Source organism: Lichenostomus cassidix, chromosome 25 (assembly GCF_008360975.1).
Source record: "Lichenostomus cassidix isolate B80296 chromosome 25, HeHo_3.0, whole genome shotgun sequence".
NCBI lineage: Eukaryota > Metazoa > Chordata > Aves > Passeriformes > Meliphagidae > Lichenostomus > Lichenostomus cassidix.
In genome coordinates this window covers 559,351-581,225 of record NC_139505.1, presented here as the reverse complement: position 1 = coordinate 581,225, position 21,875 = coordinate 559,351, and the positions used below count along the sequence as shown (strand labels likewise).

At 55.8% G+C, this 21,875-nt stretch overlaps 1 protein-coding gene across 5 annotated transcripts in view; it reads right to left on the bottom strand.

Moving 5' to 3' along the window:
• MEF2D (myocyte enhancer factor 2D) overlaps positions 1–20,530 on the bottom strand; it is an 82,600-nt gene extending 62,070 nt beyond the window's left edge. For 2 of the 5 annotated variants that reach the window (XM_085082700.1, XM_085082706.1), the window contains exon 1: positions 20,415–20,528. The gene's annotated coding sequence lies outside the window, so the exon portion shown is untranslated. Of the gene's footprint in view, positions 1–16,830; positions 16,914–19,977; positions 20,258–20,414 lie in introns of those variants that run through there. The other 3 variants (XM_085082705.1, XM_085082701.1, XM_085082702.1) reach the window with 3 other exon arrangements.
• Positions 20,531–21,875: the final 1,345 nt, after the last annotated feature.

The following is a 21,875-nucleotide window of genomic DNA, read 5'->3' as shown; positions in this document are numbered from 1 at the left end:
CCACTGGCCCTGCCAGGAGCTGGGGGACATGAGGGGGTGTCGGGGGGTGGCGCGAGTGCAACCGTTGGAGCCACTGAGTTTCGCTCTCGCTGTCTAAGTTCCCCTTGGGCAGCGGAGATGCAGAACTGAAACCTCCAGCTGTATGGACGTGGGGGCGGCCGGAGGTGCAGGAGGGCTGGAGACTGGCACGGTTTTCGGAGCAAAGCCACGCACCACCACACCAGTGACCAAGGGGTGCTGGGGGGACATGGGGAAGCACAAGACAAGAGACAGACACGGGTTTCCTCTGGGTCACAGCGCCCATCTTGCTTTTGCCCTCTCTGCACAGCTGGGCCACCCAGCACACCTGGTGGGAGCAGAAATACCCCTGAGCATGCAGGTAGCCACACCTGGGCAGGCTCCAGCTGGCATGTCCCCACTCCACAAACCTGTCCAGGGGCTGACACTGCTGCAGGACAGTGCAAGGCCCATGCATTGCACAAGTGCTGGTCAGCAGGACCATGACTGCCTGCATGGAGTGGTCCCACCACCAGCAGCACCACATGTACCTCCCAGCACAGGGAAACTGAGGCACAGAGAGGGGAAGTGAACAGCAGAATTGGACACACAAGCATTCTCCAAATCCAAATCCCAATTCCGATTTCCTCCCCAAGCGAGCCTCTCACCTCCCTTCTTTGTCCCAACCTGCTCATGCACCAGCACAAGGAAGACCCCAAAACTGACCCCAAAGTACCCAAGGACATCACAGGGGCCCCCACAAGAGCACAGGGATACCAAGATGTGGGTGCCCCGTACTCCAAACATCCAGCGCTTGCCCTCGCCCCAGTGACAGTGACAATACTTCAGGCCACATTGCCACCTGCTGGCACCAGCCCTGGGGCCCAAGGGCACTAGCACCTTCCCTGATGGGGACAGCAAGCGGTTCTGTGCTGGGTACCAGGTCCAGGTCCAGCCAGCCACTGCCACTGCCACATCCAGTCAGAGCAGCCACTACTCACTTTCCTGAACTCATTTTATCCAACTTCATGGCAACCTTGGACAGTGCATGGGCAACCCAAACCCACCCTGGTGGTGCCAACAGGAGCTGCAGGTGCCCCACACCTGCTCACAACACCCCCATACTCTCTGGGACACCTACGAAAGGCTCCAGTGCTGCTCCAGGCATGCAGGAGACTTCACAGCAGCAGTGACAGCTGCTCCAGATCTGCAGTTCCAGCTCCTGCTGGCATTTCCAAGGCAGAGGTAAAGCAGAGATGGCACCATCATCTGTTTTGCCCCCCATACTCCCCACAAGCCTTCCCGATGCCCCAACAACCTCTCCTGTTCATTGCTGCATCTCCCCAGAGGCCACGGATCCAATTCTCACTTGTCTCTCAGGCCATGCTCTCCCTTCTGTCACATGGGGGGATGGATCCTCTGCCACTGCTCTGCAGCCATCCACACAACCAGCCATCCATGTTTCCCAACCACACAAACCCCACATGATGCATGGGGTAGTGCAATTCCCACCTGCACACATGCTGACATACACCAGCAATTCATCCCTGACACTCCATGGCTACTGACCAACACAACCCATGGGTGACAAAGAGCCAGAGGAAAATCAACACAGAGTTTGGTTCCTCAACGCACACATCAAGACCCGCTGCTGTAGGAGAGCAGCAGATCTTGGGGGCCCTGGCAGGGCTGATGGACACAAGGAGCAGGTGGGTGATGTTGGAAGGGACCCCACCCACAATCTCATCCCAGCACACCTGCACATACATCAGCCCCAGCCTGGCCACCACTGTGGCCTTGTAGCAGGCAGGGCTCACATTTGCAGCACTGACGTGGATCCATGTGAACAGCTCACAGAAGGTACCAGGAGTTGCCATGTGTGTCCCCAGCATAGGCAAAGCACACATGGTCCTGGCAAGTGGGTGCCAGCTGTCCTCACCTCCTGCTTTGGGAAAGATCCCGTGTTGGGCAGGTCCCCAAGGCAGACAAAGCCCTTGTCCTCTCCCAGAGCCTGGGAACCCGGCTGGTCTGGGTGTCCCCACCCCCACTGGCATCAAGGCCAGCTCAGCCTTAGCCCCAGCTCTGGCTCTGCCAGACAGGTCCAAACTCCAGGGCCACCAGGTGAGGTGTGGCTGGGCAGTGTGTGCCAGAGCCAGGTGGGAGGGAGGACAGGAGACAATCACTATCACTAAGAGCAAAGCCCAGGCCCCTCACGGCCTCGCTCTGCCATCACCTGAGTCAGCAGGTGCCAGCCCTGGGGACCTCCTTCATCGCCGCAGCCTCCCCAGGCGGCTCAGCCTGGCACTGGTCACTCGGCCTTGCCTCTCCCCATGGAAACCAAACAAACACGATCACCCATGTCCAAAATCTCCAGCCCATCCATCTCCCCACTCTGACAGATGGTAGCAGGGCCTAAGACACCTCTCAGCAGAGGCAGAGGGCTTTCCCAGCGTGCACTGCTGGATGATCCCTCAAAATCCCCTCCAACACCATTGCAAAGGCAGAGGGAGGAGGTGGGCACTCGTGAGGAAGGGGGACCAGCCAAACCTCCACCTGCCCCTTGCTAATGTCCCCCACTCCAGAGAGATCCTGGCCTAGTCCTGTGGCCCTTGCTGGAAGCTGAGACCTTTTTTTAAACCTGTTTATAAGGGCAACTTGCAAACAAGAAAGAAAAGGGAGCTTCTTGTGGGGAGGAGAGGTGGCTCCATGGTCAAATACTGGCACCTGGGAGACTCACACAATTCTGGGTTGTGCTACAGCCCCTCCGGTGTGTCTAGAGTGGAGCCTGCCATGGCCAGGGCTGCTGCCTCCAGCACCCTTCAACTACCCCTCCTGGCCCCATTCCAGCACCCAACCCACCAGTGCCAGCCATCGACAGCAGCACCCATCAGACAAAGCCCTGCAAGGGGCTGGAAAACTACCTGGCACAGATGCGATCCGAGCCAGAGCCAGGGCTGTTCAGCCTCGGGGAGCAGAAGGGGTGTCCACCTCACAGCCAGCATGCAAACCCTGACCCCTCATGCCAACTGTGAGTCCAGTGGCTGAGCACGGATCCTCACTGGCTGCTAAGACAAGGGCTGCATCCAGAAAAGCAGGAGTCACATCCTGATGGAGCAAGGCTTTGCTACCCAGCTGCCTCCAAAAACCCAGTGAGGGAAAACCCTGAGCCAGGGACAAAATCATCCTTAGGGTAACCTAAATCTCCCAGTTCAAGCCCCAGCTCCCTTCACATCCTTGGCAAATCTCTGCAGGGAGGGCACCTACTCCCCAGACTTCAGATCCACTATTTTTTTTTTTAAAGCCAACAACAACAAAAAAAGATTAAGATATTTCTCCCCAGTGAGGTGCAGAGAATCACTTGCACATTCGGTGCCATCGTCAGCAACTCCTACACCACCCCCCACGTATGCCGCTGCAAGGGGGGAGCAGAAGGGGGTTTATAGGCACCTACAGAGAAAAAAGAAGATTTCTGCATAATTTGGTTAATCTCAACCCAACCGCAGGAATCCATAGGAGACTGTCCTGTGCTCCTGAAACAAGTCAGTCCCCCATGGGGCAACAAAACCTCCGTGGCCAGTACAAGCACCACCTCCCTCTAACAGAACCATAGCAGTGACCCTTGGAAAAGTCCCAAATCCAACCCCCAACTGGAACACACTGTCAACAGCAAATGCAAAATAAAAAGGGTTTATCAATTCTTGTGATGGCCAGAAAAACTCGTGGTGCTGCCACAGAGGACCCAGCAGCAGCCTATGGACCTTGGCATCCTCAGTGCTTCTTGCCCTCAAAACCCTTCAGTCACTAAAATGAAAATCAGAGCACTTGGATACAAAAGGGAAGGAAGGGAAGTGAAGCAGCTCGCTGGCCCAGAAGCCAATTACAACAAACGGAAAGCGTTTTGCTTTTTAATCTCGTGATTTTTTTAGCTAATCTCTCCTTTGGAAAGGGACGATCGGCTCAGCGGCGGGATGCTGCCGGGGGGATACAGCACGTGTGGAGTCCTGCCTGGAACGGAAACTCGAGCCCTTGCTCTCCATTCCTGTCCTTTTTGGGCAGACTTATCCTGTTTTTTTCTCAGAATAACTGTACAGGGGCAGAGAAACAATAGCAGAACTTTGGGAAACTTCTGAACAGGGGATTTTGCTGTGTTTCTCTCTCTTTTTTGAAGAGGGGAGTTTTCTCTTTTCAAAATACTCTTTTCACTTTGAGTTTTTCACCAGTTTGCACCGGAGGGTCTGGAGGCAGGAGAATCCTCCCCAGCCCCTGCAGACCCTTCTGCTTCTGTGGGTTTTGCCCTCCTTGGGAGAAAAGCCTTGTCCTATTCCTCATCTGCTCAGAGACTGTGGAATCACAGAATTACAGAATCATTTCAGTTGGAAAAGACCTTTAAGGTCATCAAGATGATGCTTTTGCTGCTGCAACAAAGTTCCATTCTGGGGGAGTTCATAAAAAATGAGAAGTTTTAGAAGTGAAAAGGACCATGCACACCCAAAAATGGGTTTGTTTCCTTCTCCAGCAGTGGGCAAGACCTCGACAGGATGCAGCAGAAGGGGAAAACCAGAGCCAGCACTCCAGGAGAAGACAGGATCCTCCTCACCCACCACCACCAGACAGCGCATCGGAGCTGGGAACCAGTTGGAACCTCTTCGCCCGTCCAGACAGGCTCAATCATTCTCCCAAGCACGTGGAGAGCCAGAGGAGGGAGGAGGCCATTGGATGCCATCCCCAGAGCTCATAAACTACAGCAGGGAACAGAGTTGCATTTGCCCTATTTCTTATCTGCTTGGAAATTGCGCCGCTTTCCCAGCTGCAAAGGCAGCTCTGTTCCCAAGAATTTCAGCAAAGCCATGACCTCTTTCCAGGATCGTACAGTATATGGTGGCGGGGAGCCAGGGCTAATTATAGGCACAGGAAAAGGGGAGAGAGGCATTTGGAAAAGCTCTACCTTCCCAGCCACAGGGAGAGAGGCAGCATGGCCCCAGCCAAGCCCCTGGCAGGAGCACCCCAAAAGGCTGCAAAACCCAGGGACGGAGAGCAAAGCCCAGGGATACAGTCCTCCTGGACTTTGTTATCCTCATTTTCTGGAAAGATGAAAGCCAGCATAAATATCATCTCACAACACTTCACAATTCCAGTGTAGAGCTGAAGCCCCTAGTGTAGAGCTGAAGCCCCTCACAGGGAGCGGGACCACTGCTGCCCCAGAACAGGTCGAGTGTCAGCACAGCACCACCCCGGCCACAGCAAGAACCAGAGTCTGCCAGTTCTACACCTGGAATCTGAGTGGTTTGGATTCCCTGCAGAGACCCCATCTCCCACAGGTGAACGATGCCAGAAGCCCCTCACCATGCCCTTGTGCCCCAGCACTGCCAAAAGCATGACCTGCAGAGATGCTCCCCAACCTGGAAGCAAATAAATGTGCATTAATTTAAAGACCAGCCAAGGCTCTCACGCAAAGCCATGTGCAGGCTTAGAACCAAGTTCATTGTCACTTGCTGGGCAATGTCACAGGAGCTGCCTCCCTCCCCCGACCCGCTGCAGAAGTGGACAAGGACACAGTGACACACGTGCCCAAGCGACCTTCCGGCAGGGAGGAGGCTGGGCAGGAAAGCACAAAACAGGCAGCAACTCTTAACCACCAGGCTTCTCTTCAGAGCCATGTTTCTGCATAAAACAAAACCTGGGGAAGGTAAAAATCCTACCTCATGTTTTTCTGAGGGAAGAAAAGAAAAGCCAGGAACCCTCTTGCTTGCCGCAACCGTTTTCATTTTCCACTAAATTAAATCGAGTCTCGACACTGGCTGCCGGTGGATCCCCTCCCTGCCTGCTCATTGCCGTGTGCCTGCGCATGTGGGAATGTGTGGGTGTGTGGGTTTTGTTTTGCTTTCTGCACCGGCTCTGCAGACCATCTCCTGCTCTCGCCAACTGCAGCCTGCAAGCCCTGCTCCATTATCTGGTGGGATGAACTTCCCACTTCTCTGGCTGCAGCCTCGTGCAGAGCCACTCTCCACCTCCAAGAACTTCCAGAAACATGGTTTGCAGGTATCCCAGCCCTCTGGGTGCTGCAGAGCTGTTGCCATTGCCAGTCACCCCGAGAAGGTCCTGGTGTGGAGGGTGCCAAGGCTGGGTGCAGCAGAGTGGGAGCACAGCTGTGCCAGGCTGGGACAGGGGACTGGCAGCACTGAGCAGGGCACTGGCACAGACTCCCAGCGGGAGAGCACTGCTCACTAAGGGAAGGAATCTGCCTGCGCATGCCGGGTCCAACCGATGCCCTTTTCTATGGCTCCTGTGACAGCGGGAAGGGAGTTCAGTGCACACTGAGCTTGCCCTGCTCCTGGTGAGCCCTTTGGAATCACCTCCCACCAGCTTCCTGGACAACCCCAGCTAAAACCTTGCCCTTGGCACCCAGCCCTTGTGCTGTGGGTGCCCTCAGAAATGCTCCAAAGGCTGACGATGCATTGGTAGAAACCAAAACGAGCACTTTCTCCGTGACATCACCCTCCCCAGCTCCAACACTCCAGATGGGCACATCAAGAAATGGAGGGGAAGATAAATAGAAACAACATCCCCACAGTTCACACCAAAGACCCTGGTACCGCCAGTGCCCAGCACCCACCCAGCACCCTCCCCACTGCAGCAGCAGAACAGAGCACAGACAGCCATCCCCACAGAGCTGTGCCCACCTCACTGGTGCCACTGGCACATCCCAGTAGAGCACGTGGCCTCAGCAGGGCCGACACAGCCCCTTCCCACCCGGCTCGGCGGGCGCCGCCGCGCACGGCTCAGCCCTAACGGGATAACAAGCTCACAATGAGATCCTAATGAAGGATTAGCAAAATACAGTTTAAAGAGATTAAGGCTGGGTGCAACGCTGAAACTTTTTTATTTATTTAATTTCTTTTCCTGAGACCTGGCAGAGGTGAGACACAGATTACGACCAACATGGATGGGAGCTGGTGTTTGCCGGCAGCTCCAGAGACTCGCGATGGTTTTTGCATCGCATTCGTGCAAAGAGGGGCCAGGGCTGCAAAAAGAATGGAGGAACACACAAAAAATGGCTCGTGGTGCCTGCAAGTCCTGCCCGAGGCGCTTCACAGCCAGCCAGAGGCTCCCTTCATCTCTCCCCTCCCACACCAGTCCCTTCCCATCTGCATCCCAGCTGCGCCTGATGCTCTCAGTCCCGTTCATAATGACTGTTGATGTTATCCGCCCGAGCTGGAGCCTTCCAAGGAGCCCCAGGGAAGCAGGTACTCAACTCTCATTCAGGGAAAGTTATTAATAGTAATTTCTTGGCTCTACACAAACAGAGCAAGAAGTCAGCCCTGGCCTGGGAGAGCTCGGCGTGACTGCCAGCCCCACGCACTCCGAAAGGTCAGGAGTCTGGTTCGCCCCCAAATCAAACGAGGATGTTTAAAATAGAAAGCAACACATCTGGGGTTGCTTTTTGGGTTGTTTTGGCCACTCATTTTTTTTCTGCAACCACCAACACCACAAATATTCTCCTCCCAAGAAAGGGCAATGTGACTATCACCCCATCACAGGAATCCAGGAATGAGAATTTGCTAAACCAGCCCCAAGAGTGGTAATGGGCAAGTAAGGCTGGTGCTGGGGGATATGCTTGTCCCATGACCAGTGGGGTGAGCTCAAACCTCCCCTCATTTCAGTCAAGTCCTCAAAAGCCACGCGACAAGAGGGAGGTGGGGAGCTGAGAAACATCCCTGTTGAGAGACTACAAAACAAATCAAATGAAGATGTTTGGAGCAGATCCAGATGTTTATTAGTGACGCACATGGAGGTATAAATAATTATCCGGTAGGAATTTTGTTCACAGGCAGCTCTCCCTTATCTAATCAGATCTCAGTGCGACATGGCCCCGGCCTCCCCCTGCTTAAAAAGTCTTGAGAAAACCAGATGCGAAATAAAAAAACCTCACTAGGGGCACCAATTTAATCCCATTAATCACTGGATACTGGGAGCAGAGCTGCCAGCACCCAGATCTCATCCAGGCACAGCTCAAGGAAGGATTTTTTCCTCCAGCAGGAGCACTGGCAGAGGGTCAGATCCTGCACGAGGGTGCAGAGCAGGGCCAGGAGCTGAACCCTCGCACCCCACCCTATGCTCAGCACTGGGCACAGGTAAAGTGGCATCTGTGGGGACAGCAGCCACCGTGGCATTGGCTGGGCCCCTCCACACCAGTGCAAGGAGCTGGGCAAGCTCTCGCCTGTAAGAAACAAACTGCTTAAAATACACTGGCCAACAAACCCCTCCCTTGTCCGCGGTACTGACCGGCCTCTCCAGCACCCAGACACTGTAATTACCTAAAAATAAATGGACCACAAACCTCGAGAGCCAAAATGGCTGAGGGGGATGAGGACAGCGGTGAAGACGCTCCAACAGCACTGAGCCTGGCAAGCTGGAGAGGCCAGCAGCCGTGAGCGGGTGTCGCAGCACCACCATGAAGCCCAAGCCAAAGGGTTCACACGCAACCAAAAAACAGGTAGTAAAAGAGCTTTAACAGTTCAAAAACACCATGTGAGTTGATTTTTCCCAGCCCTTAGCATCACCTAGCCCATGGGAAGTGCTGGCCCACTGACCTGTACCACCACCCCCTCCATTAGCAGCCCCTCACCCTGCCAACCCCTCCACCAGCATCTCCAATGGTTTTCCAAAAATTTAACCAACCCAACCCACCACAGGCAAGATTGCAGACAATTTTGCAGAGGCCAGAGAGGAGCAGTGTTGAAAACTTACTGTAGGAAATTGGCCGCTCAGCTCCAGCTCCTTGTCCCTACCGGTGGGAAAGTCTATAAATCTCTAATAAAGAAAAAAAATCCCCTCCCATTTTATTCCTTCTCTCTCCCCCCTTCCAAAGGATTGCAAAACTGAGAGGGCAGCCGGGGCTTGGATTTGCAGCATTTCTGAGTTCCTACAGAGTCTGGGCTCCCTGCCACCAGCAACAGCGGCTCTGGGGGTGTGGAAAAAGGGAGGAAAAAAATAAAAAGAAGAAGAGGAGAAAAAAAATGTATAAAAAAAAAAGGTCCTGTTTATTTTGGGGGATGAGAGAGAAAACTTGCTCTGCACAAAGCGGGGTGGAGGGGGAGCAAGGCTCTGGCACTCCTGCAGGCACCACGCATTTGGGAATCAAAAAGACTTGGTTAAAATGCCTGGATTTTGGGTGGGAATACTGAGCTTGCAGAGGATGCTCTTTCCCAGGGCATACATGGGCAACGAGCAATCTCACATGGAGGGAGGCAGCACCTCCAGGGGCACCCATGGGTGCCAGCATTGGCTCCGCTCTGCCCTGCCCTGACGCGGCCCCGGGCGCTGTAAAGGGAATTACGGAAGACAGGCTGGAAGAAAAGCCTGCTCCAGCCGTGACCCAGATTCCCCTCCAGCCTGATCCCTCACTGAAGTCATAATCCTTGGAGGGCTTCTGGTCCTTTTTTTTTTAAAATACATCCCTGAGCGTTGCCATGGTGACGAGGGGGATGCTATAATTTCAGCATTATAGACTTCAGCGTGAGAACAGGAGGGAGAAGGTGGTGGAAATACGGATGAGCTGCTCTGGTAATGCATTTAGGGAAAAAAAGAATTAAAGAAAAGAAGGAAAGAACCAAGACAGCACCTTGGCTTGGGCAGCAGAGGCTGGAGGAGCAGGACCATGTCCCAGCTGGAGGGATGCAGAGGATCATGGAATCATGGAATGGTTTGGGTTGGAAGGGACCATAAAAACGGCCTCATTTCAACCCCTGCCATGGGCACACCTTTCCCTAGACTAGGTTGTTCCAAGCCCCATCCAACCTGGCCTTTGACACTTCCAGGGATGGGGCAACTTGGGCAACCTGTGCCAGGGCTTTACCCCACTCAGAGGGAGAAAATTGTTCCCAATATCCCATCTAACCCTGCCCTCTGTCAGTGTGAAGCCATTTCCCCCTTGTCCTGTCACTTTGGGCCCTTGTTCATAGTCTTCTCCAGCTCTCTTGGAGCCCTTTAGGCACTGGAAAGGGCTCTAAGGTCTAACTGGAGCCTTCTCTTCCCTGGAATGAGGATCTGTTCCTGTCCCTCAGCTAGAGTACCCACTCTGGGCCATCATTTGGGCAGCAGCTTCCCTGGGCATGGATGTTCCAGATCCCGCAGGGTTTTGGGGAATGCTGCCACCCTGCCAGGACACAGTGACAAGTCCTAAATCCCCCAGCAAACCTTGTGGAACCTTGTGGGGCAGTCTTGAGCAGGAACACCCTATTTTGGGATGGCCTTAGCCCAGCCTACAACAGGTCAGTACTTGGCTTGTTCCAAAACTTCGCAAAGAAGCAGCTCCAAAAGAGCAGCCGTCCCCTTTTTACCACTATTTTCTACCACCTTTGTTTTCCACCTGCTCTGCCCACAGCAGGTCTCCATGGTATCCCAGTGCCAGCAGGGTGTGGGAGTTCCTGGCCAGCTCCTAGTTGGAATAAAACCCACCACTGCCCTGTCTTTTTGCAAGGGCATGAGATACCTCTGGGTGTTCTCAACGTCACCCTCCCTGGTTCAGCCCCACAGAGCCCCTGGGCTGGTGTCTGTGAGTTTTCAGGCTGGTAGGTGACTTGTGACCCCACAGGAAGGATGACCCAGGAAACCAATGGCTTCAGCCTCCCCCCCCAGACCCTAGGGACCTCAAGCTCTCCTGTGGCACAGAAATAGCAAAACTGCACCAACAGAAGCCATACCAGTTTTAGCCACATTTCCACCCCACTCACACCCCTTCCTGCCCCACTGCCGGGCACTGAACCGGCACCTGCCGTGACAAAAAATTTCCGAAAGACACACAAATAAAAATAAGATCATATACAAACACGTCTGCCCAAACACAGACCAACAGCCCATGACCCCCACCACAAGAGAGACGGGCTGCCAGGGGCTCATGGGGTCCCAAAGGAAGCCAGACTGCCCCGGGGGATGCCAGGTCCACACCACGCGCAGGAGGGGAGGTGAGAAGAAGCTCCGGTCTGGTGTGCAGCACCTGGCACCGCATCCTCTGGCTGTGCAGCCTGCACCCCTGGACTCTCTGAGGGGTGGGAGAAAGATCCCAACCCCAAAACCCAGGTGGCCTCTGTCAGGGACACTGAGACATCTCTGTCAGTCCTGCACTGGAGCCCCGGTGCCTGGGCACAGCTCAGAGGGGGTCTTTGGAGGGCAGCATGATGGACAAAAGGGTCTCCTAAGCACTAAATGCCTAAATAAAACCACAATACATCACGACAAAAGTAGGAACTCCAGGTGCAGGGTGGCAGCAGGTGCCAAGGGCCCCCCACCAGGACTCAATGCTCTCCTTCCTCACTTCAAAAAATCTTGTAGAACCCCAGGGAAAAAAATATGGAGAGTGTTTTGTTTCCATGCCCGAAGGGGAGCCAAACCCCCAAACTACCACCTTCAGTATCTGACCTGTCAGGCCTTGGGCCATCGGGGCGCTTTCCACAGTGCCCCGAGCTCCAGATTTAGCCTCAAAGGTATTTATCTTTGAGAAGCTAAAACCAAATCTGCATTTGCATAACAAAAAGACCCCATGTTCGGTGCAAGTGCGGCTGGCAGGGAGAGGGCATGCAAAGCAGCCTCCCTTGCCAAGCAAAGGCGCTGAAGGTCACCCAAGCAGATGCTGAGCTCACGGTGGCTGGTCCTCTCCACTGGAAAGAACAAGGCAAGAACATCTCCCCATAAGGAAAGCATCTTCCCAACCTTCCCATTTCCACCCCATCCAGTTGGAGCAGCCCTCTCCAGCGCAAAGGCAGGTGTGAAATCCTGCTCGCTAACGCACATACATCTGGCCCTACAGCTGAAAGACCTGAGGGTAACTAACAGGTTTTTTTCCCAACTCTCTCAATCTGTGTTGAGAGCTGGGCTCACCATTTCCTCTCCTGGATGCCAGTGGCCAAAGCGAGGCCAAGCAGCTTCACCCCCTCAGGAGCAGTGCTCGCAGGGAAGCAGAAGGTGAGGAATCCAGCCCTTGACCTTCCACCAGCAGCACCCAAATGCAGCTCGCATGACCCCTGGGGCCCCCAGGAGCAACCAGGAACTCACGCCACCGGGACCCCCAGCCCTCCCGTGGGAGCAGGCGAAGGCACAGCAGCTCTGTGCTCAGCTGTCTGGCACAGCAGGTCAGCACCCACTGCCACACCGTGCCTGCGGCTCAACCCAGCACCTGTGTCATTGTTTTGGGATAAAGTCCCTTTGGGAACTGGCACCACCCTGTCTCCTCTTTATCTCACATCGGTGCACACCGAATCCCCTCCTGCCCTGCCATCCTCACGGCTCACTCAAAACTCCACTGTACCAAAAACCCAGGGGGTCACACCAAACCCAGTAAAGCACCGCTGTGCCCCAAGAGCCAGATGTTCACCTCTCCCCCCACAAGGAAACACCAGCTCTGGGGAGAAGATTGATGGAGGATCAAGAAGCAGCCACCAGCTGCCACAGGAAGAGCCTTGGCCGCCTTCACCACCAGCATCTTGCTCCAACCATTTGTTCTGCTTCTATTTTCGAAAGCGCTGGGGCTCAGCGCTCCGCAGATCCCAGCCTCCCTCCCAGCCTCCCCACCGCCGAGCGAGGCGACAGATTTCTGCTAAGAGGTAGCGCCGGCTCTGCTCCCCATCTTGGCAGCGGCATCCACACAGGGCTGGGGATATTTTTGAACGAGTGAGCCGAGAGGTGCTAGTTTTCCCGGCGGCTTGTTGCCGGCGCGTGGGAAGGACGGCCATGCCGAGTGAGGGAAGGTTGAGGATGGATCCATGATTGATCCCTGTGCTTAAAACCCTGAAGATGTGATGCTGAGTCCTCCTAAGTCACGCAAACTGATGTGTCCAGCAGCCACAGAGCTCTCTGAGAAAGCATCGCCCAAGGGACGAGGCTGGAGATGAGGCCTGACTTTGGCTGCATCCCAACCCTCTGAGTCCTTCCTGGGAGCCCCCACACTGGTCTATGCTCTTGGATGACAGCCTGGCATGCACACACTGTCCATGTGATCCCAAGTGCTGCTCCTCACCGGAATACTAGACAGAAAACTGCCCCAAACCCATGTGCAAGTAAGCCCTGCCTTCACCCAACCCTTCTACATCCTGTTCCAGTTATTTAAATCAATTTGCTGCTATCGCAGGGTTTTCCTAGGGGCAGAGACATGTCTCCAGGGAATATGTGGGAACAGTTTTATCCGCTGGGATAAAACTGAGGGTTGGAATTAGACGATTTTTAAGGTCCCTTCCAACCTAAACCATTCCATGAGTCTGTGATAACTGTGCCTGGAGGCACCTCCTCACCTCCATGACTTCTGCGGTGGTGCCAGCATTGAAGGAGACGCTCAGTGACACACCAGCACTTTGCTTTACCCCACGGTTCTTCCAGCAAGTTCTGAACCAATCCAAGTGCTGCATGCCAGGCACCGTGTCCAACAGAGCCAAAGACAGAGCTCCCTGCAGGGGAATTCTAAAAGGCCAAAAATTTGCACACAGTTCCCAGCAGGAAGAGGGTGCTAGTGGCAGAGCCAGGCTCCAGCAACATCAAGATTTTAACAAGCTGTGGGGTCTTCAGCCACTCCAACATGCTACTTGTCATTGAGCCGAGCACCACCAGGGTCCCCACCCAGCGGAGCTGTCATGAGTCCCACAGGACACCACACCCTGGGGATGTACACCATTCCAACCACTGGCGTTCGGACAAAGAGGGCTGTTCCTCCCAGGGCTGGCAGCTTGCTCGGATGCCAGCGGGAAGCCTGCAGGTATCAGCTCCACGGGGACATTTATCACAATATTTAGACAATGCATGACAGCTCAGCCCTCACCTATAGTTACACAGCCACTCTCTGCCTCTGTACACCCAACATGGGTTAAAAACACCCATTTCTTGGCTGTCCCAAGCTTGCAGAAGGTCCTTCTGGAGCACCCACGTCTGGAGCCCAATTCTTGCCATTCCCTGCCCCAGCCCCTCATCACAGTAGTTCATCTCCTGCTCTCAGCACTGAGCATGGTGGCCATGGGGCAGGACAGGCTCGGTGACTGCCAATGCAAAATAAAAAAAGGCTGGTTGGTCAAAATAATTCGTCCACATTCTTTAATTTTTTTCTTCCCTGCCAGTGGAAACTCCTGCTCCAGCACCATGTCTCAAGTTTACTGCTTGGGCTGGGGGAGGATTTCAGGTTTTACAACTGAAAAATTCCAGACAGAAACCCAGAAATTTTGCCAGTTTTTAACTGAACAGAAGTTCTCCATCCAATTAATTTAATTTATTTAACTTACATATTTTTTTATACTTGATGCAGCAGGTTTTAAGCAAACTTTTTTTCAGGACCCCAAATTTTGTCAGCTTTGATACAAAATTCTCACTGATGCCATGAATATTTTCCATTCTCAATTTTTTTTTCTAAGTGAAACCAAACCAAACGAATCTGACTCCAGATATTTTCCCAACCTGCATGACATGGGATGTGTTCCTGGGTATGGCACCTAGCAATCTTTCCCTGAAGTCTTCTAATGAATGGAAAGGAAAAAATTTAAGAACAAAAAGAAAAATTTCATCTTCAAAATAAGAAAAAAAAAAATGTTTTCCAAAAGGATGGACGAAAGTCACTTTGTTCCAAAAGGCACTTCCATTTAAAAAGGAAGATGAAAACTTCCAAGCAGGGCTATTTATAACCACTGCTTATATCCATCAATAACACCTTGCACCTGAAGCTCCACCACATCCTCCAGAGGAGGTACCCCCAGGCCTACAGCCCCAGCACCCCCGGGGCCATGAGCTGCAGGATCCACCGCGCAGGAGATGCTGATAATCCCCCTATGTAAGGAGGAGGGGGAGGAGAACGAGGAATCCTACTGGGAATCCTAGGATGATCCCTTGGCAGTCCTGGGGTGGGCTTGGGTCACGGATCTGGCGCTGCAAGCGGGCGCTGCTTCCCAAATCTCATTACTACTTTTTGGGGATGGAAAAAAAATTTAAAAAATAAAATTCGAGAGCCATGGATTTGTCCTGCCTCCTTCCAAGAAAAAAGGCTGATGCCGCAGCAGTGCTGCAGTGGGAGGTCACCCTTCCCCACAGCCCCCAGCCCCCCACCGTGCCCAATGCATCCCAGCTGGGGGGGCTGCAGGCACCTCCTCCTGGAAGCCGTTTTGGGTTTGTGCTGGACGCTTGCTGGAAGCTGTTTGAAGTTCTGGAAAGAGAAATTATTCCTCCTCTTCCTCCCTGCCCAGAAATAGGTCATTTAATTACCCCCTTTCCAACCCCAAACACCACTGACTCAGGACAGAAGGTGGGAGTGCTTCCACCCCGCGCCGGCTCATGCCCAGCAGCAGCTCAAAGCCACCGTGCACGGCTTTGACCTTGAGCCATCGTGCCAGCAGGACCTGGCTGTCACAGCACAGCCAGCACACATGGCAGGGGCTCAGCTCCCCACCTCTGCATTCCAACTAGTGCTGGTCACCTAAAGCAAGCAGGGTCAGGCCATTGCAGACCCTCTCCACACACAGCCATGGGCAGGGCGGGACACTGCCTCCGGGAAAACCGCAGGCTAATTGCATGTTGGGAAATCCTACAAATCCTGCTTGGCCCAGAGTGAAATGTGCGGCCCAGGCACGGTCCGGTCCGGCTGCTTCGGGATGGGACACCACAGTGGCTCCTGGGTGGCAGCTGGAACCTGAGACATCCCAGCACAGGCATCATCCCATCCTTCCAGCTCGTCCTCACCACGTGCACCAGGACACCTGCCTGGCACCAGTCGGGCTACTCGTGCTTCACATTTGGCAGCAAAAGAGCAGCACTGCTCCACTGGGGATTGGAGGGGCACGAAGCTATTTGAAGTCCCACTGGGCACCATGACAGTACCCAGCATTGCGAACAGGGCCCAGCAGCTGTTCCAGCATTCCAGCAGTCAACCATAGCCAGGACATCTCACTGCGACCAGGCCACTCCAGGTGACATGGATGGTGGAAGCAAGGACCCACTACCATCATCATAGGCACCTCATCTCATTGCCCCTTTTATACAGGGAAAGGGGCTCACCTATAGCTCAGGAGTGGCCTGGAAATCATGGAGCAGCTACTGTGTCCCCCCAGCCTCAGCATGACCCATGTGAAAACAGGACAATTTTCCCCAAAAAAACTCTCCCCATGCAACTCAGAGACCCAACTCCCCCGTCTTTTGAGCTCCCATTTAAGAGAAAGCAAACCTAGACCCCACCCCTTCAAAATATATCACTCCAAATTGATTTGGAGTATTGAACAAACCTTTGCTCTCCAGTGGGCACTTTTTTTAGGATTTTTTAAAGGATGCCTGTACACCCTGGGCTCTTGTCTGTTTTGCAAGCAGCGGGGAGCTACAGCAGGGAGCCACCAAGAGTGAGGGGAAAGGAAAAATTAAAGTAGAACCACAAGCAAAGCAAAGTGGAGTGCAAGATGCAAACCGACAGATCCGGGGAGGCAGAGCTGCTGGCAGGCAGACGGCAAGATCCATCTTGAAAGCAAAAGCAAACTGCTGCTCACACAGGCAGAGGGAAAAACCTAAAGGTCTTCAGCACTGCCTGAGCTCTGATCAAACAAAGTGATTAACAAATTTCAGCTTTTTATTGAAAGCCACTCTAATTAGAGGAAAAAAGGAAAGGAAAAAACAAAACCAAACCCCTTAGAATCGCATCGAGGGGTGAAGTCCTAGACAGCGTAGGGGGGCAGCGAGGGGGTGATGCACCCCACAGTCTGCTGGCACAGGGAGGGCAAACACAGCCAGGGGCACCCAGCACCCACCCCATGGCACTAGCACAGCCGCACATTTCCGTGCCTCCCCAGCATTCCTCCTCCTCCTCCTCACTTGCTTTCTGCTCACCGTGCTGGGCTCAGCGGCAGAGCTGAACCTTCCCGGGAGCAGGACTGTCATCTGCAATAGAGTCACCTCTGAACTCGGGATGGCTCAGCCTCCAGGAACTGCCAAAATAGTGATAAAAATAAGAAAGAGCTCCTGGCCTGAGGAGTTCACCCTCCAAACAGATGGGATGGCGGCAGGGTGAGGCAGGGGGATATTTTTAGCTCTGGTTGCAGATGGGGAAGTCCAGCGTCGCCACAACAGCCCCACCACCGCCCGTGCAGCTCGCCATGGCTTGGGCCACCTCGGTGTGCGCTCCCGGGTATTAACGGGATTTAAAGGGATGCTGCCTGCTCACTTCCCAAGCCTCAGGCACCACCTTCCAGGCCAGCTCACACCACCACAGCTCCACGTGGCATCCCACCAGCACTGTCAGGGGCACCCAGTGGGGCAGCAGTGGTCTGGGGCAGACGAATCAGTGTCAGCAACCCACACCCCTCTCCCTCTTTCGCCTTCATTCGCAAAATGGCCACATCCCGGCAATCCATCACAGAGGGGAGATGCCACACAGCACCCCACGGCGGGTCCCTCACAGCACGCTGCAAACGATGCCAACCTGACCCTGGGAAGCACTCAGGCTTGGAAAAAGAAGAGGGAAAAGCAATTTCTGCCCCTCACCACAGATGTTTTTTTACGTTCAAATGATTCGCCCAGAGTGCCAGACACATAGCTTGTAGCTGAGCCCTCCACACCGGGCTGAAGCCCTCCTGTTTCTTCGGGATGTGCCAGGCAGCATCTCCCCATACCCTCATGTCCATCCTTCCTTCGTGAGCCACGGCCTGCACCAGCATTGACACCTCCCTGCCAGGCAGCTGCCAGCACCAGCTCCCGGCACGCGCCAGCACCGCAGCAGCTGGGTCCCACTCCCATACTTTTCGTCCAACACTTTCGGCTTTGTTCTCACTCGCACAAAGCTGCCGTGAGTCTGCCCTGGCAGCATGAAGGGACCTTGAAGTGGATGCAGTTTATGACCATATTTAGGCTCCTTTATGTTGCCAGAGTCGCAGTAAAGGGCTGCAGCATCAAATGAGACTCAGACCCCACTTGTTTCACTTGGCAGCCTGGGAAAAATCTACCCCGGGTGACTCCAGCACCGTCCGTGCCTCTGCCCTGCCTGCTTGGGGACAGCACAAAATAGCAACAGCCCTTCCCAGCTCCGCAGTTGCACTTTCCAAGAGGACCCAGGAGCCCCATAGCAGTGAGGAGGGGGGGATTAATCACATTAACCACCTCCCCCATTCCAAGAACACCACCAAAGCATGGGGAAGCAAAGGAACATGTCCAAGGTCACTGACAAAGCCAGCATTTCCCAAGGTCCCAAGAGCCCCCCAGCAGGACTGAGCACACACAGGGACATGACTGTTCGGCATGAGGAGCCCCCGAGACAGTTTGTGCCGGGGTAGAGCCCAGGCAGGAGTGGAAGCCCCGAGCCACCTGACATGGGAGCTAATGCCCCTCAACATGAGCCCATTAAATCCCTGCCGTGGTGGAGGCACCGGCGAAACCCGAGCAGTGGCCCCCACCACTGCGGGAACATTGGCCACCTGCTCCGAGCCCGCACAAGTGCAGATGCCTCAGCTTGGCAAAGCTGTGACAACTGCAGGGGCTGAAGGGCAAGGTGGTAGGGGAGGAAGGGAGAAGCCATGAGGCCCATCCAGAGGTTCATGACCTTCAGGAGCCCACAGCAGTGATCCTGAGGGCAGGGCAAGCAGCTCAATTTGCGCCTGGGCAGCTCAGCACTCCCAGGCTAGGGCCACCAGCACCGAATCAGCTCAGGGAAGGAAAGAACGTACCCAGAATAACCCTTACCTACACCCAATACCTGCACCCCTGGCCTGATGAGCGTCCCCGTCGGACTGAGGCTGGCACAGCCCCGTCCCCATCGGCAGAGAGGTTTCAGGCCCCACTGTCCTGGGACAGTGGCTTAAGAACACCCACCTTGGTGAAGCAATGCCAGCCCAAAAATCCATGCACAGCCACGCATTTCGGGAGAAGGGGCTTTGGAGCAGCAGGATCAGGCCTTCCTGGGGTGGGAGCAGGCACAGGTGCTGAGCTGAAGTACCAGGAAAATTTACACCAGCACGGGTGTCTGTGTCCCTGCCCAGACCCTTGCACGCAGCAGGGGGGAGTCACGGGCCAAAACCACATGGCAGCTCCAACAGCTGAGGAGGATGAGGAGTGGGGGACAGCCAGCTGGTGGCCATGCAGAGCTGGGGGTGCCATGGGCTTCAGGGGTGCAGAGGGAAGAGCTGCACGTGTGGGCACACGCATGTGTCTCACTGACTGTGTGCTGCTCTTGAGCGTGAGGGGAGAAAAGGAAAATAAATAAAAAATTTAAAACCAACCACAAAGCCAAAGGGGTTTGGGAGCTGCAGGAAAGGGATAAGCTACGGGCAAACGGGCGTCACGGACGCCCAACAGCCGCAGATGCCGGACGCCCTGTCACTGCATCCCTGCCCGGCATCGCTGCTCCCTCCGACCAAGGAAGCGCTCGATGCCCCGGGGGAGGCCGTGGCAATGGTGACACGGTTTGGCCCCATCACGACACCCTGCTCCGGCTGCTGTCGGATGGAGCTGCAGTGCTGAGCACCCCCCGGACAAACAATCCCAGCTGTCGGCTCCGGAGCCAACGCACGGCCAAGGCATGAACGCTCCGGGACTCGATTTACCTCCGGCTCTCCCAAAATCTGCTCTTGCCAATCAAACTGCAGCCCCCACCGGCACCCGGAGCCTCGCCGGCGAGTCTCCCCACAGTTCCCATGTCATCACTCCATGCTCTGCCCGGGACGGCACCCCCCAGCCCCCAAAATCCACTGGGCCCTCCTTCTCCCTGGGTCCTGCCAGGCCTCAGCAGGTCCCACTCGGGGGTGGACGCGGTGTCGCGGGTGGGCTCATGGTCTGTCAGCACGGGGGTCCCAGCAGGACATCGTCCACCGCCCCGGAGCGGGGTGGGCACCCCAGTGCTACCCCCACCCCATCGGAAGCACCCAGCGGGACCAGCCCCGTGTGTCGCACCCGGCATGCGCATCCTCCCGTGTCCCGCGTCCCCCTGTGTCCCTCCGCGTCCCTCCGCGTCCCGCGTCCCGCGTCCCGCGTCCCGCGCCCCCTCACCTGTCCCCGCAGCGCCCAGGCCGAGCCGCCACCTCTTCCCCTTCCTCCCGCTCCCTCCTTCACCTCTGCACCATTTTGGTGACGGTTTGTTTTGAAGCCGAGGGGGGAGGAGGGAGGAGGGGGGCGCGGGGGGAGGATGTGCCGCTGCCGTCGCCGCCGCTCCCGCCCCCGCCCATCCCCGCGCCTCGGGGCGGCTCCGCGCGGCGCGGGGGTCGGGGGGGTCCCTGCGCTCCCCCACCCCGAACACGGCCGGGCGGAGCGGGGCTCCGCGCCCCCCCCAAGGCCGCCCGGAGAAGGGGTGGGGGGGGAGAGGCGTTGTCGGAAGTAGCTCCAGAATCGCGAAACGTTAAAAGAAATCAAAAATAATTAAAAATAACAATTAGAAGGAAAAGAAAAAAAACCGACGGCGAAGAAGCGCAAGAGCGAGAGGAACCCACCTGAGCGGGGCGCGGACCGGCCGCTGCCGGGGCTGCGGCGGAGCCGGCGGGGAGCGACCATGGCCGGGCCCGGCCCAGCGTCAGGGGCGGCGGCGGCGGCGCGGGCGGCCAATGGCCGCGGCGGGGGGGAGCGAGCGGGGCCGGGGGGGACGGGGTGGGACCGGGGCCAAGGGGGGCTGAGCCGGGGGGAACCGGGGCCTAGCGGGGCTGGGCCGGGGGCCGAGCCGGGCCCGGGCAGCGCGCTGAGCTGGGATGGGGGAATTGGAGCCGGCGGGGGGGGAAGGTGTGCTGAGCCGGGACCTCCTCTCTGCCACTCTCAGGGTGGGGTCTGGCGTGGCCCCACTCGTGTTCCCCAGGGTGATCAGGGCTGTCCAGCCAGGCCCCGCGGCCAGAGCAGCCGCCCCGGCGTTATAATGGCATGGTGGGTTCTGCCCCAGCTTCCATGGGAGGTCGGGCTCGGGACAGTGGGTTAGTGGAGCCCAAGCCACACAGGTGACATTAGCTGCCTGTGAAGGTCCCAGTTGTGCTGCCAGGATGCTGGATCCAGTCCTTGGATGCAGCCAGTTCTGTGTCCGGCATCAGCACAGAGTCCTCGTGGGTACAATGCTGTCTGGTGTGCCCAGACACAGCCCAGGGGCTGCTCGGGCCTCTAGTATCCTCACTGGGCTCCCGGGGCTCCCGGCCCTGCCCCGGCTCTTCCCACAGCACCAGATCCTCAGCCGAGCACATGGCACCAGCACTGGGCTCCCTGCGCTCCTCAGCAGCAGGGCCACAGCACCCAGACCCTGCTCCAAGCTGGGGCACTACATTCCCAGCTCCTCCAGTAGCTGCAACCTGGATAAATTGCTCTGTGTTACCCTCAAGAAATCCAGCAGGTCAAACAGTGACTTGTACCTCCATGCCGGGACAGTTTAGGGCTGTGGACTGGGGCAGGAATCTGGTTTTAGGGGGTTGGGTAACTGGTTCTGTTCCTGTCTTGTCACTATGTCCCGTGCCACTTATCCTCGGCCTCAGAGCAATGCTGGCAGTGGGCACAAGCATCCTTGGGGCTGGGGGATGCAGACCACCCGCCTACACCTCAGGTCTGTACTGAGTGGCATGGTGGGGGCTGGTGATCCCACTGGATGAGCTCTCCCACTGCTGGGATTGCTGGAGGAGTGGCATATGGCTGGGCTGGGGGTCAGTATGGGGCACAGACTTTCCTTTCCGAGGGACTTGTGTGACATGGAGGGCCTGGGCAGGTTCCCACATGCCACACAAAGCAGTAAAAATAAAACTCAGGCTGGTGTGGGACTGCCCCTGCAAGAAAAAAACGGGTGCCAGGGGTCAGAGGCTCCCCGGTAGATGTTTCATGGGTCCCCCTGACCAGCAGAATGCAGCCCACCTTCCTTACTGGTGACATGGAGCCAGCACAAGTCTGGTGTGACTCCAGTGCCCCATAAGACAGCAATACCAAGTGAT